Source organism: Podarcis filfolensis, assembly GCF_964270895.1.
Source record: "Podarcis filfolensis genome assembly, chromosome: 11".
NCBI lineage: Eukaryota > Metazoa > Chordata > Lepidosauria > Squamata > Lacertidae > Podarcis > Podarcis filfolensis.
In genome coordinates, this window is record NC_139613.1 from 15,997,760 (window position 1) to 16,013,409 (window position 15,650).

The window sequence follows — 15,650 nt, forward strand, 5'->3', positions numbered from 1 at the left end:
GCTGGGCCTCCTAGCTGAGCACATGCTATTTATTTATTACATTTGTGTTTCCACACCACGTTCCTCCAAGAAGTTCAGGGTGGCATTTGAGCCTGATGAATGTGAAGTAGCTTCAGCTGAGAGAGAGAAACCCAGTGATTTGCCCAAGGCCACCCAGTGAGCTTCTTAGCTGCGTTTCCCAGGTCCAAGCTCAACACTTAACCATCACACCACACTAGAAGAAGCTAGATCCACAATTAATTTTTAATTGGCCTCTTCAGCATCTGGTGACATCACATGGAAAATTTAAACATAAGCAAAACCCACAGAGAAGAACAATAGTTTCAGGAATGTGAAGAGGCATTCTCTTGTCTACGAAGAGATGTTTTCCGTTTCTAAAGCTCCTCTACCTGACTTTTCTTTTCACCTAGTTTGTAACAAATGGAGCAGAACATCCCTTCCTGAACACTTCAGGAGCAAAAACAAATGGGCCAACTTGAAAAAGTCAAAAAGAAAGGTGGTTATTCAGCCCTGACTACCTCTCAAGAGAGCCCAGGAGACACACAGTAAAGCTGTACAGCTAGTTGCACAGAGCAGAGCTCCGGAGCTCAAGCATGAAATTGCACCCTCCAGTTGCCAAGCCTCATTTACTTTTCTCTTTGGTTTCCAGCAAGGGTTTCTCTGAGTAACCAACCACTATACTGCTTCAGCAAAAAGAGGGAGAGAAAGAAAGGGGTGGTAGAAGCAGTGAATTTACTCACTTATAAGTTGATGCACAATCTAGTTCAGGGATTGGGACCCTCTGGCTCTCCAGATGACTCACAGCCCTGACCATTGGCATGATAGGAGCTGGAGTCCAGCAACATCTGCAGGGCCACCGGGTCCCCATCCCTCATCTAATTAATACTAAAGTGGTTCGCTGGAACCTATTTAGTGCCTGGTGAAACAGGGTAGCCATGGGTGGAATCCAGCATACCACTTCTCAATCACACCTCCAACTTCTTTCATTGGCCAACAGGCAGAAATGTCCAGGCTGCAATTAGGAGGATATCTCCCCAAAACTTTATGCTTCATAACTTTCTTTCTAGAAGGGCTAGAGTTTAGTTTAGTTTTTAAATGAAAGCTCAGAGTCACTTCTGAAAAACTGTTCCAGATGCCCACTGAAATGGCATGGGAGGGGGCATGGAGGCTTCTTAAAGGTAAAGGTAAAGGTACCCCTGCCCGTACGGGCAGTATTGCCAGACTCTAGGGTTGTGCGCTCATCTCACTCTATAGGCCGGGAGCCAGCGCTGTCCGCAGACACTTCCGGGTCATGTGGCCAGCGTGACAAGCTGCATCTGGCGAGGCAGCGCAGCACACGGAACGCCGTTTACCTTCCCGCTGGTAAGCGGTCCCTATTTATCTACTTTCACCGGGGGTGCCTTTGAACTGCTAGGTTGGCAGGCGCGGGGACCGAACGACGGGAGCGCACCCTGCCGCGGGGATTCGAACTGCCGACCATGCGATCGGCAAGTCCTAGGTGCTGAGGTTTTACCCACAGCACCACCCGCGTCTTAGGGAGGGTCAATTCTCCAAAATCAGAGAAGCACCTTTTGCGAATTGCTTTTCAGGGGATTGGAGTGTGGAGGAAGTAGCAAGCAAGTTCTATTTTGTCAGCTTCTTTCAGCTCATCGTTGTCAGAATCCAATTCAAATAAAATCATAAATATTTTTTTTAAATCACTACTATAAAAACTACCAATATTTAAGATCCAGCCTAAATAAGAGACTTTCTTATTTCTTTCATCCTGATGATGGTGCACAGCAGGGCCACAACCAAGAATGCCCCATGTTGTGTACCAAACAGATTTTGCTTCACCAAAGAAGGGCCTTGAACAGAGCCTCACTGTACAACAAATTGAAAACTTGAAAACAAGTACATTTAAGACTTAGAAATTAAGTTGCATACTTCGCATTGTCTCCTTTTAAACAAAAACAAGTTGCATGGGCATGCAACCTCTTTTGTGTGTAAAGAACTTTAATTTGGAAATTTTAAGGGTTTAATGCTGTCCGTTATGGAAAAGAAAACAATTAATATTGTGGAGGTGGCATGGAATGCTTATTTCTCACACATGTGGGTCAGGGTTTGTGTTGAGTAATTCTTCGCCAAGTTGGTTAATCACTGTGTTATGCAAGGAATTTCTGTATCCTAACCAAAACAAGCCAGGGATTCTCTTTAGCCGCATCATAAAATTGTTATGACGTCTCTCGGAGTAGAAAAAGGATATATACATATACACAGTCTTTGTCCGTAAAAGATTCCTGTCTCTCATTTGGGGTTTTTTTATGTTATTGGCAAATGCGGCTGGAGCAGTGGAACAAAAGCAAATACTGTCTTTGTATTTTCAACACAGACAAAGGGTGGATTCTTCCATTTTGAAACATGTCACAACAGGCTACTTTGAGTTGTTCTTGAACCTTGACCAAGGCGTTTGTTGCTTCCATTCAGTGGTTGAAACTAGCAGACAAAAATGGTAGTGATTATTTAAAATAAGGGGGCGGTGGTGGAAGAAACTTGGGTCTTGCTCTGTTGTGTTTCCTTCCCTTCAAAACTCAGATTGGTCCCATTTAGTTGGATTCTAGCAATCTGAATCGTCAAAATTCTAGAGCAATTGCTCCATCTGATGTTTGTTTAGAGAACATGGGGGGGGGGGCAAAAAGTGCATGTGGGGATGTATTCACATGAAATATTCAGTGAAATTGACAAGGCAAAATAATCTCATTTAAAAATTGTGATCTCCACCTAGAATAATCTTAAATAGCTAGGCTAAGAAAGAACTACAGCTGTGTCTGGCCCAAGACAAGTCAGGGCACATAGTAGTATCCGGATACCCTAGGCCAGCCATGTTATTTTGGTACCCGAGACAGAAAATCTCCCCCTGCCTAACAGAAAAAATACAACACAATCAGTTTAAAAATACAATAATAAGTTTCAAGGTCTAAGTCCTTCCAAGGTGTCCAAAATCAGCTGCCCATTCTGCTGAAAACCTTCTATGCTGCAAAGCTTATGCAGGCAATTAAGATAAGTATCTTTCTGTTAAAGTTAGTTGATCTCTGATTTTAATTTTTTTACATGATTGCTGTAAACCACTTTGTTTGTTTGTTTAAAAATAGTAGTATACACATTTTTAATAAACAATTAAAAAACACATAGTGAGTTTGGTACAGCGTAAGAAAAAAAGTTATCTACCCCTGCTGAGGTAAGGTCACACTGCACCCACAAATTTAGATGTTTAATGTGATACATTCCCTGCCTTTCTGTTTGACTTGAGAGCTATAAACACAACAATAATTTCCTTTAAGAAATGCTATGGCAATGTCACATGTAAAGCATTTGATTTTTCGTACTCTTGAGGTTTATGTAGCCATAAATCGAAAGGCTGTTGCATGAAAAGTTTGTCTATTGTGATGCCATCTCCTTTTTTTCAGATTACATTAAGATTTATGAATAAAGCAACTGCAAAAAAGACCGTTAAACTAGTGTCTCATCAAAATGATTAGATTTATTGTTCATGAATGACACTGAACTGGTGTTCGATTTAAAACAAACTCCTGTTACCCTTTCCACAGATATATGTTCTATTATTCATGGGCCTGGTCTGACTCTTCAAATCTATTTATCATTTATTTTAAAAATTGGACACTGCCGTTTCTTTTAACTCTTCATAGTCTCTTGACATATGTGGACACTTTATATCAGCACATCAATTAGGTAAACCTCATTTCTTCCAGACAATGCAAAGCAAATAAGACTTGGTGTAGCTGCAAACTTTTGTTCTGCATCAATTTATCATTATTTGTGGAGTTCAGATAATGATCTGAACAAGTCTGCATCCTGCACTGTAAGGAATGTGTCTCCTGTAAATGTCAGTAAACAGTATGATACTCTTTAGTCCTATTCAATATGATATCAAGGAAGATATGTTCTGCTTTCAGACAGTTGCAATAGTTAATTAGAAGCTTTGTGCTACTATATTGTTGCCTGCTTGAACAAACTCTTTAAAAATCCTCATTATTTCTCTCTGAGTTATATCATACCTGTACTAGAAAATATTGACACTTAGTGGCTGAGAGAAAAGTGTCTGCGTGGTGAGGGCAAAGACATGCACAGACCAGGATTTTAAAAAGAAGACATTTTGAACATTGGGTAGATCCTCCCACTTTTGTTGTGGTTTCCGATGGCATGCAGGCATATTATGTGCTCCATGAGCAGCAATGTGTTTGAAAACACCAACCCCAAACCAAAACACCATTCAGAACAGTGCTGCCTTGCAAATATAAGAGGCTGCGATGTGGATCCAATCTTAGTTCTCTGAGAGAACTTACATTTAAAGAAATAGATGGTTGGAGGGGGTTTGGAATTACATTTACAAAAGTGGATTTGCGGGAGATTTACCAGGCTTCAATAAGCTGGCGGTGGGGAAAGTCTAAAGAAGGGATAAGCAGATTTAGCGAGTGCACTAAAAGGAAACAGTACTTCCTCGAAGTGATTCTCAGTACTGTTTTGAAGCTGTTTATTTCCTATTTTGATACCTACAGCAACAAGTGTCCAGGCTAGTCTCTGATTGGCCTTGGGCTCTGTTTTGTTTATACCAGCTTCCCATCAGGAAGCAATCATGATAAACTCTGTGACTCTGTGCTGGATGGTTTTTCCACACTGTGTTATTGCTTTTAACTGATAATGATGGGAACACGGTGCTCTATTCTTGTACTGATTTATTAGGAAGGCTAGGCTGAGCTACCTTTTTTTTCTGCAATGTAAGTGCTTTTTTCCGCTAAAAGAATAAGATACAGAAAAACACTAAACATTTTGCAGCTGGAAGCTGTCTCGTGATCAATGTGCCCTCCTGCTTGAAAATGCTGCTGTGCCTGAGGTTCTTTTTCCTCTGAAACACACGCCGATAAAATGTGGCATACTGAACAACACAAAAAGTTCAGTCCCTTAAAATATACACACGCAAAGCCTAATAAGTACAGCTGCATATATTAACCCCATGGAAACCTGCTGGAGAACATTGCCAAATTATCATTATACAACATCCCCACTTGCAACCCCTGAATCTGCCCTCCCTTTAGTTGCCATGTGGTGGTGGCAGCTGGTAAATGCGTAAGCCCAGTTCCTCCCTACCTCCTCAGCTGTTTCCTAGTACTGGCAGCTAGATATACTGCTCAATGGACCAAAGTTGTGCGTTTTCTGCCCTACTGACAATCAGTTTCCCCAGAATATCTCAATAAGTTGGGGCATGACTCAAATTAAAGACAATTTTGGAACAATGTCTGGTTATATTGCTTGTTTTCAAGCTTGTATAACAGGCCAGTGGTAGAATCAGAAGCCTTAAAAAAATGCCATGATGCACCCAATTGAGCAGAATTGGTTGTAGCAACAGTGGTAAATTTTAAGGAGAGAGGTCTGGTGCAGATGTAACTTTCTGTGGCGTTAGATTGTGCTTTGTGGAAACAGACTTTTTACTGCTGCTGTGAGTCACTGTGGAGGAAACAGCTGTGGAACACCTGATCTAACAAGCAAAATTTCAAAGATGCTGAACCACCTGACTGTGGAATAAAGACTGATTGTACAAAAACTGTTGGCGAACCCTTGCATTCCCCAAAAGAGCAATTCAGTGGTGTTAAATGTTTCTAGTACTTTAAGACGATAGGGTTTTTGGTGTGCCTGTGTGTGTTATCTGAAAGGAGCTTTTTGATTTGCTAGATTATATTTATGTCCTAATTTGGAATCTTTCAAACACCCTTGGGTTTTAAGAGCCTGGAAAAAACCGCAGTGACTATATTTGGTCCAGGATTTGTTACTTTATTAAAGCATTCATTGCTGATTTACAGGAAATTATGTCACCTTGCTCATAGTCGCCCTTAGAGAATCAGGACTCTAAGGACCTGAATGTGCTTTTAAGCACACCATCAGATGTGCTGAAGCAGCTATTGGAAGTCAGTGGAGGCTAGAAGAGTCACTCAGGGCAGGGAGCGAATTCTGCCTCCTAAACACCTTGGCTTTTGGGGAGGTGTTATGGGGGTGTCCAGCTGCTGTGCTGCTGGCTATATAAGAAGAGTTAGGGCCTTTAAACAGATGATATTTTCTTTCCAAGCAATAATTTTTCAGTGGTTTCACAGGCCCCTCTAGTAATTCTTCCACCGGTCCTGTGCTCACTCTCCAGTCCCTGCTGCTGCCCTCTTCAAGGTCTCCCACATCTGTCTCATTCTGACAACTTGGCATAGGACATTCTTCACCCTTGCTGTCAGTCCCCGCTCCCCAAGCAAGCCTCTTCCGGTTAATCCTCGCCCTCAGTGCCAGTCTCCTTCTCCCGTGAGGCATCCCAGCATCCCCTGCCTGCTCTGGCACCCTCTGCTGTGCCCTCTGCGGTGCCCTCTGTGTTTGGCTGATCCATGACACAACTCTACCAGTTCTATGATTCTATGAAATGTGGTTACAGTGGTACCTCGGGTTACATACGCTTAAGGTTACAGACTCCGCTAACCCAGAAATAGTGCTTCAGGTTAAGAACTTTGCTCCGGCGGCGCAGCAGCAGCAGGAGGCCCCATTAGCTAAAGTGGTGCTTCAGGTTAAGAACAGTTTCAGGGTTAAAAACGGACCTCCAGAACAAATTAAGTACTTAACCTGAGGTACCACTGTAATTAACTTTATTTGAATTTGCTGGTATGTGACAAAATCCCACCTTGAAAATGACAACTGTCTGGAAACACCCTTGGCTTTCAGATTTTAAAGCAGTGGCAACTTGAAGTCTGACTGGGTGGTAAAACAATCGATGGCAGCTTTGCCATTCACTAATCCACTCCATGCACCATCTAAAAAACCAACACCACAGTTGTTATCAGGCTGACTGTGGCAGATGAGAATGTGCTTTTAGTGGAAGTCTGAAGGCAACTTGGATGCTTACATGCCCATAAGGAAAAATGGAATCCCTTACCACTGAAAAATATTTGATCATGTTGTTTGGGCTAAAATGACCACCCAGATATTGCTGCAGACCCGCAAAAAGCCAGATTAGACAGATACAGCTAGTATTATGTCGTAAAACTGCCAGATTTGGATTCTGGTGGACCACAAAAGCATTCCACACAAACCAACCAATATTCAGCTTCTTTTAAGTCTGACTGTTTCAAAGCTATTCAGGATATGAAGCCATAAAGGATAACCAGCACTATGTAAATAAAGACGTGTGTGGTCATTGTATTTAGAGGTACTTTCAAACATCAGATAATCAGTCTCAGCACAAGAGCCTGGGTTTATTTGATGTATTTATTTATTTGCATTTCTATCCTGCCCTATTCTAAAGGCTCAGGGTGGGTGCAAGCAACTATAAAAGATTAGGATAAAAATAACATTCTAAATGTATAGCCCATAACATTGCAAAAATGTTAAAATTCTGGCAAAATAAATAAATCCCTTAGCAACAGCATAACCCTGGAAACAAAACAATTTGCCCTGGCAAAGAGGTCTTGTGATAGGTATGGGGAACCTGTGGCCTTCCATATATTGTTAGACGCTCCAGCCATCATGGTCAGAGAAAATGCAAGCTATAGTCCAACACATCTGGATGGCCACAGGTTCCACAACTCTGCCTTAATGCAATGATCAAGTCCCTCAGGCTTGGATTTAGTAGGTCTCCAAGGGAACCTCTTCTATGGATACCCCTGTCTCAGAGCTTAGTTGATCACCAGGAAGAACGCCATTTCAGTGGTGGCAACCCATCTGTCCCAGGCTCCATAAGGCCCCAACATTGTTATCTTTTAGACACCAGGCTTAAGAGAGCTTGATATTCTCTAAGGATGACTGTGGTTGACCTGTGGTTCAGCAACTTTTATCTAAATGGATTTTTACAGGACTTTATTCATTTGTTTATTTAAGGAATTTACTCTGCTTTTCACTATATTCCTTAGAATGGTTTAGCAGTCAATCCCCTCTTACTCAATACTTCAGCTCAAACAGGCTTCCCAATTAAGGCAATTTTCTTCTGGCAGGCTTTTTATTAACACCAGTATTTTAAGCTAAATTTTGATGTTTAAATTATCTGCTATACTGCTCTTTTTAAATTTTAATTGTATATTTATTGAAGGTTGGCTAATTTGTTGTGTTGAGTTTTTTCCCTTTTTTTCTAAGGCTGCTAGTTTTAGTATTGGAATGGTATTTCATTATACTGTTTCGTTTCAATGTTTTATACATTTTTTTTTAAAAATGCAGAAGTGCTTTGAAAGGTGGGATAGAAATGCATAAAATAAATAAATAAATTTTGTTAGCTCTGTGAAGTAGATAGATGGGTTACGAATTATACAAATGAATGAATATATTATTTGATTTAGTGCAAGACAGCTTCCCATGTTCCTGTGAATAATATAGCTCTTCTTTCCTCTGCTAGTTAATAAATACTAGCACTTGGCTTACCACAGGAATGTCTGCTATTTTTACAAGACAGTAAGATTAACTCACACAATCCTTACCAGTATGCCACAAGCAGGTAACAAAAGGAAAGGAGGCACAGCGCAGTCCTAGCAAGCAGATAGTGCCAGATGTCTTACACTGCCAAGCCTCATGCTGTAAGAGAAGAAGAGGAAACCAGAGAAGAACATCAGACAGACTGCGGGTAGAAATAATTCTACATCTAAGCAAGACCAACAGAGTGAAGGAAAATCCCAATATAGGGATGGGTTCACACATGCATGTTCACCATATGATAGTGGTTTCCATTAGCTGATCTGATTTGCTTTTACAAAACTTATGTGGGGGTTAGGCTATATCCTGTCTTTACTGATCATTCATTCTGATTTGTTTGTGGGGATGTTATGCAACAATGAGCATTCATCCTGAGTTTCTTATGTGGTGTTTATAATGGGATTGTTCAGTCGGGACCTGAACATGAGAGTTAGGTTGTGGGTGAACATATCAGACAACACAGCGATTCTTAAAACAGCTCTTGTTTATTCACAGGCCAGAACAGAACTGAACTGAAGGGTTCAGCCAGCCTGTTTATATAGAGCTCCACTAGAACGCAACAGTAACCATTTTCTGTAACTATCCAATCACTGAACGTCACTTTCGATCCCTTATTTGCATATGTGGACCTGAACTATCTACAGTATCCCCCTGCTGGCCCAGGGTGAGAACTTCAGTACATAACAATGAGACTTTTAATCTCACAGTCGTGGGTTTGAGCCCCACACTGGGTGCAAGATTCCTGCATTGCAGGGGGTTGGACTAGATGACCGTTGTGGTTCTTTCCAACTCTACAGTTCTGATTCTCTGATCTTCCTATTAATTATTCAGTCCATTAATCATTCAGTCATCCCACATTTCCTATGCATTTTCCTGTCACCTTCCTAACAGCAATAAATATTTTTTTAAATAAAACGTGGATTTGTTGTGGTTGGACAACAGCAATCTTTAAACTATTGTGCAAACCTAAATTTCTGGTATATGACTGATTCCCTCCCCCAAAATACTGACAAACTAGTCATAATCAGTATGCAACTTCATATCAAGGTTTGCATGTGTAAATTAGTCATTAGAATCTTCTAGCACCACAGGCACAACTTTCATATCCTCTCATGCTCAATGCTTTACAATGGGGTGGGTGCGGTCAGTGCATACTTTGATCTGCTGTCAATCAAATGCAGAGAAATCATATGAAATAAAACATTCCATCCCTTGCCCTTTAGTACAACATGGCCGTATCAAGATACATCTAGGGGAAAATGTGATCCAAATGTTTTACAGGCTTAATTTCAGATCATGCAAAGAGTCACTTCTTCCTTCATCTTACTCAGACTAAACATTTTAATAACAAGCCACATAAAAATCCAATTACAGATTTTCAGCAAAGGAAGGGCAGTTTACAATGTCATACTCACACCTTATAAAGACACGTATTAGATTTTCTTAGCTTGCTCGCACTGTGGCTCATATATTTATTCAGCCGCAAACAAGCGAACAAATGTTTGTCTTTTTTTAAAAAAAGCTGACAAAAGTGAATGACTTTAAATGTATTTCTCTGTTAGCAGTTTTGGGCATCATTTTATATCTTCTTAATTGGGTGAAGATCATTTGAAAACTTAAGGCAGCTGAGAGAACAGTTTTGCAACTGAAAGAACTGAAGATTAGACAGTAATTCCTGTGCAGCTTGGGGCACAATTTTCTGCAAAAATTAATAATAATAAAAATAATATATATCTCACGTTTCATTGTGTAGGTCTCAAAGCAAATGAACACAAACATCCCCTCCAACATTTCTCTGATGAAAATAGGGACATCCCATTCCATAGTGATAATTATACTATTTATACTATTTATACCCCACACATCTTACTAGGTTGCCCCAGCCACTCTGGGCAGCTTCCAACATATATAAAAACACAATGAAACATTAAATGTTTAAAAAACCTTCCCTATACAGGATTGTTTTCACACAGCTGGGGGGTCAGATAACTCCATACCCCCCAACATTTCTCCAATGAAAATAGGGACATCCTAAGGAAAAGCAGGGCATTTCAGGATCAAATCAGAAACTGAGGTAGCTTCTCTACATCAGGGACATCCCTGGAAAATAGGGACACTTAGAGGGTCTGCAGGAACTGTATCGAGCATGCTCAAGAGTGCCCAAGAAATGGAATGGAGTTATGATGATGAAAGGGTGTGGTGATGCTAGTCAGAGTAGGTTCAAATTTCAGTGGCTCCCATTATGTCCAATATAATGGTAAAGGGACCCCTGACCATTAGGTCCAGTCGTGGACGACTCTGGGGTTGTGGCGCTCATCTCGCTTTATTGGCCGAGGGAGCTGGCGTGCAGCTTCCGGGTCATGTGGCCAGCATGACTAAGCCGCTTCTGGCGAACCAGAGCAGCGCACGGAAACACCGTTTATCTTCCCGCCAGAGCGGTACCTATTTATCTACTTGCACTTTGACGTACTTTGAACTGCTAGGTTGGCAGGAGCAGGAACTGAGCAATGGGAGCTCACCCTGTTGCGGGGATTCGAACCGCCGACTTTCTGATCGGCAAGCCCTAGGCTCTGTGGTTTGACCCACAGCGCCACTCGCGTCCCTCATGTCCAATATAAGACAAAGTAAATGGTCTGTATTCAGCATGACCAGGGGGAGAGGGGAAAGCTGCCTTCTCTCAGAAAAACAGAAGCCAACAAGTGTAGAGTTTTAACTGTTCCAACCCCCTCCCAAAGTTATCTCATTTAAGTACACTTCACTCCTATGTAAGTAAAGGATATTAATTCCTGTAGGAAGCATTAAAATGATATGCTTGGTATTGCCAATGCACTGAGAGCAAACCCTCAGGATTGATGTGCTTCCATCACCACTGTGCATAACCACATGGTGTGGGGAGCCAGCACACTGCATGTTCTCCCCTTCTGGCGAAAGACTTTCTAATGAGAAAGCCTTATTTCTATTACTACCTGCTGATAATAATTATGAGCATTTTCCTTGCTACTAGAGAGACTTTGACACATGTATAAGGCACCTTTCCAACCTGACCAAGGGCAGTATTCAAGTAAATAATTGCATAAGTAGAAAGTATTCTGTTCAGGCCTGTGCCGAGCCTGTCTGAGGCCCAGACTGGAGTTAGAATGAAGTTCTAAACTAAAAAACGTAGCTGATCCCCAGTACAGTGCCTTGGCTGGCTTAGCCCTCCAAGGTCCAGAGCAAGTGAACCTGGCTGCCCCCCCCCCAACCATGGGCCTGCTTCTTCTTCCACAACAAGACTTCCACCCCCCTTTCCTCTGCTTGCCTGTCCCCAGATGTGTTCTGGAGGGTTGGGGGGACCCCATAACAGATGTAGTGAGTGTGCAGGGGGGAGGGGGGAAGTCCCACTGTGCAAATGGAAATGGTTCTGTTCATGCAACACTGCCCCAAGCAATTGCAGCTTGCTTCCACATATGTGAGATTCCAAACATCTGAAAAAACAGCAGGTCTTTGTGAGTCACCAACTTTTCTTATGCTTTCCCCCAACAATGACTGGCCTTTCTTCTTATTGCTTGCCCTCGTACCCTGAACACTCTACTTTTAATTCTGCTGCTGTTATTGTGAATCATTTCATACAGCAAAACAGTGATTCTGTTTTTCTGAAAAAGGTAGTTATTGGGGAAATCATTTGCAAGTCATACTGTAGACTTGGCAACTTGCCAGCAATCCATTATGAAGTGATCACCGTCTGTTTAATGGGAAATCCCAGTTCTTATTCCCTATGGGGTTTTTGGTAGGTCTGAAGTATATCTTTGTGGTTAGGGGGAAAAGACATTTACTAAGGAAGCAATGTGTTATGACCTCAGGCAGTGTGCCAAGTGCAATAAAAACTCACTTTTACATGTCATTTACGCATTCAGAAAGATTTAGAGAGACTCTGCTGCATATCTCTTCATACAGTTGCCAAACTTCTGTAGGCTCTTATCCTCAAATATAATGAGGCAACATCTAACACTTCTCTGTAGACCAAGAGTCAGGTTTTTTCCATCTAGGTTTTCCATTGTGTATTTTCCCTTAAAACACTGCTGCTCTTTGGTATCTTAGGGTGCAGAGTTTGCAGAAGGAAAACCCCTCCCAAACTGATTATGTATAACTGTTGACTGCAATAGTACTGTATTTGGAACACTTTAATCCACCAGCAGTAATATCCACAGAAAGCAGATAAGCAGATACTTTTGTATCGTCCATGCTGCCAAGTCAGTTTACTCAGTCATGTGGACAGTGAATTAATTTACAAATGTGGCAAACTACTGCTGCAGATGCTGTTTCATAAAACCTCTTACATTAACTACACCTGTGTGGAGCCTGAGTTGAGAAACCAGGTACACCCCATACATTTAAAGCACATGACTTCTCCCAAAGAATTCAGGGAACTGTGGTTTGTTAATGGTGTTGGGAATTGTAGTTCTGTGAAGGGTGAACTACAGTTCTGACTTTTTTTTTTTTTTTGGCAGGTGGGTCCTGTCCTTTAAATGCACTTTAAACATATACGTAGTTTGTACTCAGCCGAAGTAGCAAGGAACCCATGTCTCTAAATGGAAAAGACCACAGGAAAAGGGAAAAGGAGCTGCCCAGGATTATAGGGAGGGGTTTGAGTTGCAGAGCAGGAGAACAGGGGAGCAGAAAAAGCAAAGACATGTAGTGGGGAAAGGGCTGCTCTGGAAAGTGGAAGCAACAGCAGGTATAGCTTTGCTAAACAAAGGGGAATGGTATTAAGAAGAGGCACCAAAACATAGTTAGGAAAGAGGGAGGAAGTATGACTTGGTTGATATCCTGAGGGTAAATCTCTTTGGTCATATACAGTGGTACCTCGGGTTACATACGCTTCAGGTTACATACGCTTCAGGTTACACACTCCGCTAACCCAGAAATAGTGCTTCAGGTTAAGAACAGAAATCGTGCTCTGGCGGCGCAGCGGCAGCAGGAGGCCCCATTAGCTAAAGTGGTGCTTCAGGTTAAGAACAGTTTCAGGTTAAGAACAGACCTTTGGAACGAATTAAGTACTTAACCCGAGGTACCACTGTAAATGCATCACTACTTTTAACTTGAATTTTGTTATTTCTCTTTTACATACTGTGATGTATGAATTCAGATAAATGTATGAATGCCTGTTCTGGGCGAGTTGAAGTGAATTGAAGGAACATTCCAGACCCTTGTTTCTGGACTATCAAATTCACATTGGAATAGGACCCTTAAACAAAAAATGGATATAAATGCTCTGGGATTAACAAGGCAGCAGGGTTGCAGCCTTGTTGCTGAGATCAAAATAGGACGTTTAAAAGCACACACTGCAGGAAAGAGAAAACATGGCTTCTCCTCCCCATTCCTTTCCCAGGCCTCTCATTGCACAAGTGACAGCAGCAGATTGGAAAAGAACAATCCTGACTTTCTGCTGGAATTGGAGATTTAAAAGTTGTTCATTTTGGAGCTGTACAGAGGCAACCCTGCAATCCAGGGAGTGGGGTTTTCTGCTAGGCCTCTGTAATGCAAGCTTTTGATAACCAGGAAGCAGCTCCCCAAGGCCCATATTCTGAGGAGAAATTAGTAATGAATAAATTAGTAATAAATACATAAATTCTGAGGAGAAAATTAGAAGTAAATAAATAATAAGTATGAGGGAGGTTTGCCTTGATTTTTAGACAGAAGTTGCTCAAAGCTTCGTGAACTGGATTGTAAACCTGTGATTTTTAAAAAAGGGCTGGGTCAGTTATTGGACTTATTAACTGTTCAATTTGTGAAGTAGGATGGTTTCTTATCAGTTTGAGGACGGAGCCAGGATAATTTTGGTCAGAGGATCAAAGTGGGTTATAAGGCTCTGTGCAAAAAAAATTACACCACACCACCCTCCTCAGATCTGAAGGTATGTTGTATACTCAGCAAAATACCTGATGCCAAGCTGGAGAAAAACTATCAAACGGAAAGCCAACATCTCTGCCAGTTGGTAACCCAGTTTCTGACACAGATTATGAACCAGGGTTTGGGGTTTGTTTGGTTTTTTCCTTCCAAGGGAAACAGAGAAGCTCCTTTGATGGAGAAGGATCACGAAAAGCAGCGCCGCTGAATTCAACTTCCCAGTGTTTCTAAGAGTGAAGAAACACCTCAGTCTCAGGCCTGCTGCAGCGGACATCTTTCCCTCTTTCTTTTGGTATGTCTTAATTCAACGTGTTTCTCAGTCTCAGGCCTGCTGCAGCAGACGTCTTTCCCTCCTTTTCTTCCTTCCTTTTGGTATGTCTTAATTCAGCTTTGTGACATCTGTCTTTCCTTAGCTTGCTCTTTTTCATCAGACTTGCGTAAATTAGTTTTCTGAGAAAGTTCTGGGGGTAGGGCGTGTGGGTTTCTAGATTTTTAATGGTTCTCATTTTTATATGTTCTGTCAGAGAAAAAGGTGGGGCATAAGTAAATAAAAAATAATGATAATAATAATATTCATGTTAATAAACCAGAGTGTTAGGACTCTTCTTCTCAAGGCTTTACAGTTTTAGAGGATTTCAGGCTGAGGAACTGCACTTGTTTATAGAACTGAAGCTCCCTTCTCTTTATCCATTCCCCATGTGTCTGAGGGGAACAGAGAGTAGGAGCTCTCATTATGGTGACAAGAACATTTTGTTGTGATTATTTGTATGCTATTAATTTTAATCATATTTAGATAGATAGTTTTAATTCTATAAATGTTTAATTGTTTTTAATTACTCCATTTTCTATGTTTTCAGCGGTTCTTACTTTTACCTGCAAGCTGCCTTGAATCCTGTCAGGAAAAAAGGCAGGGTATAAATAAATAAGTAATAATAATAATAATATAATAACATTATGGTAATATAGAGACAAAAGAAAAGTACAGTGCTATTTAAACAGGTTGTAGTGTAGCACAACTGCAATGAAAAGCGTTTAGTGCAGTAAATTAGCACCCAACTTTTTTAATGCTTTTATAAAAAAATGACAGACGTTTTCTGTCGATTAAGCAGTATGTGAATTCTGTTAAGTAAATAAAAGAAACACCTTTCTTTTAGTGTTCGCGTCACTGAAATATTGCCTCAGAAATATTGCCTCAGAAATTGTTCCCATTCATGAAGGAGAAAATTCTGTTAAGTGATATGCAAAGAATGATACAAAATCAAATAGATACAACTTAAATGGAA

The 15,650-nt window shown here is 41.1% G+C and overlaps 1 protein-coding gene and 1 long non-coding RNA gene across 6 annotated transcripts in view; one reads left to right on the plus strand and one right to left on the minus strand.

Annotated features, from left to right (window-relative positions):
• LOC310744505 overlaps positions 1-15,650 on the minus strand; it is a 57,429-nt gene that overhangs the window by 40,533 nt on the left and 1,246 nt on the right. The window contains exons 2-4 of one of the 2 annotated variants that reach the window (XR_014539578.1): positions 14,400-14,653; positions 8,490-8,583; positions 6,707-6,836 (exon numbers count right to left, since the gene is read on the minus strand). This is a non-coding gene — a long non-coding RNA (uncharacterized lncRNA). Of the gene's footprint in view, positions 1-6,516; positions 6,837-8,489; positions 8,584-14,399; positions 14,654-15,650 lie in introns of those variants that run through there. The other variant, XR_014539579.1, reaches the window with a different exon arrangement.
• TARS1 (threonyl-tRNA synthetase 1) overlaps positions 13,120-15,650 on the plus strand; it is a 196,556-nt gene continuing 194,025 nt past the window's right edge. The window contains exon 1 of one of the 4 annotated variants that reach the window (XM_083575626.1): positions 13,120-13,195. The gene's annotated coding sequence lies outside the window, so the exon portion shown is untranslated. Of the gene's footprint in view, positions 13,294-14,233; positions 14,375-14,698; positions 14,740-15,650 lie in introns of those variants that run through there. The other 3 variants (XM_083575628.1, XM_083575627.1, XM_083575625.1) reach the window with 3 other exon arrangements.